Raw genomic sequence first — 3,947 nt, forward strand, 5'->3', positions numbered from 1 at the left:
TGTCCGGTCACCCCCAAGGAAGCCTTGGAAATCGGTTATGGAAACGAGACGTCGCGCGGGTGCGTGCATGAGGGGGTGCGTGCATACGTGCGTGCGTGCGTGCAGAGTGCGTGCGTGCGTGTGTGCACGCCGTCGCAGCCAACCCGCGCACACCACGGGCCAGCGGAAGAGGGCTCGAGGCTCCTGCCCGGAACCCAAAGGCGCCCCCGCGTGCGGCCTGCCGCCTGGTGCTGGCGCGGGGCCGAGCGGCCTGTCCAGACTTCGGGGCCCCACGACGCCCCCCATCCCGCGGGCGGAGGCGGACGAGCCCCACGGTGCCCGCGACCCGCTGTGAGCAGCGGCCTGGCCACGACCCCGCCGAGCCACCCAGGGGCCTCTGCTCACCCCTCGGTCTTCAGAGGTTGATCTTAAATCCCAGGCAGCAACGACCACAAACCGCCCCCAGCGCGCCGGCCCGTCGGTTGGAGCTAGTCCTCGCTACACCCGGGAGGGGCTCGCTCGGCCTCGTGCCTTGGCTGGGCTCCCGGCGGGCACCGCGCTCGGTGCTGGACAGCCCCACGCGGAGCGCGGCCTCGACCAATCAGCGGCCAGCCGCGGGGCGGGGCGGGGCGAGGGGTGTGGGCGGGGCCGGGGGCGTCCAAAACCGGCTGGGACAGGGAGGAAAGGCGGATGGTGGCCACAGGAGTCGGGGTGATTTTCTTTGGTATTGTTTTTGTGGTACTGGGGATTGAACTCAGCTTGAGCACGGAGCTCATCCCCAGCCGTTTTTGTTTTAGCTTTGAGACAGGATCTCATGGGCTCAAACTTGCCGCCTTCCCGCCTCAGCTCCAGCTTGAATTTCTGTACTTTAACTGCTTAAGGAAAAATCAAGATATACATTAAAGGTTTTTTGTTGGACAGAATTTTCAAGTTTCAACCGCTACCTTGACATAACATATTCTCTTTTTATTTAACCAAAATTCAGTATATGAAAATGTGTATGACCCAATCTTCAGTCAGTGGAAGTAGCGCTTGGAGGCGGGGCGTGAAGTTTTCTGCTGAGCAGTCATTATTTAAACTCGTTCCCAGGCCTCCAACACGATGATGCTCTTTCCTCGTGTTACCACCATTCCAGCGCTGTTCTGTTGCCCAGCAGTTGCCATCTCCACACATTCATCTATCACAGGATTCATGAAGGGATCAGATCCTCGCAATATTCCTTGGACATGTCTGCCACCATTCAATTTCAATGATAACTTCTTGTCCATCAATTTTTTCAGCTCGGGAGGGTGAGCTTTGCTCATCTTGTCTAGTCGGCGGGCTCAGGGAGCCTTTGAAAGGAATCGACAGCCTCCATCACGCTCCCGCGGTGACGTAACATATTCTAACTGTGGATCGTTTTCTGTAAGGGGTAGGCACTCATAAAGCTACCTAACATCTTAAGGGTCCATTTAAAATGGAGATTGTAAAGGTTAAAAAATAATTAAATGTTGAGCACTGTGTGCCAGAATCAACTGCAAGCAATTTTCTAAATTAGTTCATTTACTACTCACCAGTAATTTGGTGATGGTAATGGCCTACTTTACACATGTGAAAAGTATAAAGTACTTTACACAAGGTTATGCACAAACCCGCTTGAGTTGTGAAACCTGCAGACCCAACTATGATATACTGTATCACAATGTGTCCCAGAACAAGCAGAGCGAGCACTTGGCAGGTGTAGACTGGAGGTACAAGAAACATTCTTTTTCTTAAATTTCCTGCCCTTCGGTCAGTGAATACCAGTCTCTTGTTAATGAGACTAGTATTTAAATTAAAATATCTACAAAAACAAGATTGATAGACTACTTAGGTATAAATTTTAAAAAATCAGTTCTCAAGAACTGCAAGGGGAAATAGGACTGATAGTGCATCTGTAATCTCAGCTCATGAGCCTAAACAAATTCTTCCCTACTTCCAGATGAGCCTGGGCTACAATAGGGAAAAAATGAACAAAAATTCGTACAAAGGGAGCTGCGATGATAGCTCAGCAGTCTAAGCACCTGCCTGGAAAGTGCAAGGACCTGAGTTCGATCCAAGGTACCATGTGCCATGCCAGCCACTGAAACCGTGTGGTGGTGCATACCTGTAAAACCAGTGTTGGGAGGCTGAGACAGGAGGATCACTACAAGTCTGAGCTGCACAGCGAGACCCTGTGTCAAATAAATAAATAAATGATTTTATTAAAGATAAGCAATGTAGTGGTTTTTTATTGAAGCAAAGCATTAGAGATAATTTTTGGTCACAGAAAAAAAAAAAAAAGAGGAGGGCTAGGGAGATAGCTCAGTAGAATAAGCACTTGCCTGGCAAGTGCAGAGTCCTGAGTTCAATCCCCAGTACCACAAAAAAATAAATAAAGAGCTCTGTAAATACAAGATGGGGAAATAGTACTAAGGAACATGGAAGAAAAGGCGTCCAATTAAACAGTGGGAGGAAGACACAAATTATACTTGATTAAATTAGTTTGGATATATATAAAAGTATTTTCCCCACATGAAATACAAGTTTTCTGGATTTCCTAGAAGTGAGCTTTATATAGCACCTATAAAATACCCTCACAAGGAAAGCACAGCAATGACAAGACCTTTCTCAATGTTTAAACTGCACTGTAGGCCTCATAAATAACATACAAAAGGTGAGTGCCCTGTGTGGGAGAGTAGCGTATCCGCTGGCTGGTTCGCCACGTGTCACTCTTCCATCGTGCATATTGACAGGTCATGATCTAGGGTGCTGAGCTTGGTAGAATGCAGAGCTGCCTCGTGGTCAGATGAGTCCCCACGTGGAGCCACCTCACACCCTTTGCAGGTGTGAGGTTTGAGTCTGGGGTTTTATTCTGGTGACGATGCTTCTTCCATCCCAGTGGCCCTTTCCTCCACACTGCTTTGATGCCTGCTCCTGAGGTGGCCACACCTAACCTTTCTGTTTCTGTGGACTGGGAGCCTCAGTGCCATGACGACCAAAGCAGGGCACATGTTTTTGCGTTGCTTCTTCTAGACGACCCCCTAGCACACCTCTTGCTTTCTAAGCCACAAAAGAGAAGCTGAGGTTGTTGTATGTAGCTAGCATCTTGTATAGGGAGCAAACTCATGACCAAATCTTTAGTTCCGAAACTCTTAAGCGCAGACTAAGTACTGAGGAAGCTGCTGTCTCTTTCCTGGTTAGTGTGAGGCGAATGTTAGTCAGCATCAGGTCTAGTCACCCAGTTATTAAAAATAAATTACAATATAAGACCCTTAGGCAGTGCCAGGGAGTCTGTCTGCCCTCTGAGAGATGAGACCTAACCCACAATATGAGAAAACTAACACTGTTATAAAAGTTTTCTGATAGTACCTACTGCGTGCCAGGCACTGCGCTAACTGCTAGGGTGCGGATTGATGGTGCAGCAGACGAAGATTCCTTGTCTGCACTTTACCTCACTGCCCTCCTACCTGTATTTGACTACATCAGGTACAATTCTGCCTCAAGGTTATTAGACTTTCATTTGGGGTGGGCAGAAACCAGAGTCTTGTGTGTGCCAAAGCTCATGGTCCACCACTGCCCCCACGTCCAGCACTGACACGCATAACGCAGGGCCCCTCTTAGATCTGCAGCATCTTCTGCACAGACTGCCTCAGCTGGGGCACAGTGCTTGTCCTGCTCATGTGCATTACCTCCCAGGCATCCGGCATCTGCTTGCACCACCTTAGGCTGGCCTGGGAATGGACAGCCACAGGCTGCAGGGTGGTCAGCTCTTCTCTTACCATCCTCCGTATTTGCTGGTGGAGTTAACACTGACTCCTGCCTTGATCCCACTGTGATCCTCACAGGCGTTTGACGTGGCAGGAGATGCTGGATGTCAGCCTGTTTACAATACTGAGCAATGTGTGTGGTGGTGCCAACAGCACTCAAAAAAAAGAAAACTTATGTGATATTTTTCTCTTAAAAATGAC

General features: G+C 49.3%; 1 pseudogene; it reads right to left on the reverse strand.

The window, feature by feature from the left end:
* Positions 1–1,052: 1,052 nt before the first annotated feature.
* Positions 1,053–1,345, reverse strand: LOC111813818 (annotated as a pseudogene).
* Between the last annotated feature and the right edge of the window lie 2,602 nt (positions 1,346–3,947).

The sequence above is a fragment of the Octodon degus genome, unplaced genomic scaffold (assembly GCF_000260255.1).
Source record: "Octodon degus isolate 3935 unplaced genomic scaffold, OctDeg1.0 scaffold00228, whole genome shotgun sequence".
Classification (NCBI taxonomy): Eukaryota; Metazoa; Chordata; class Mammalia; order Rodentia; family Octodontidae; genus Octodon; species Octodon degus.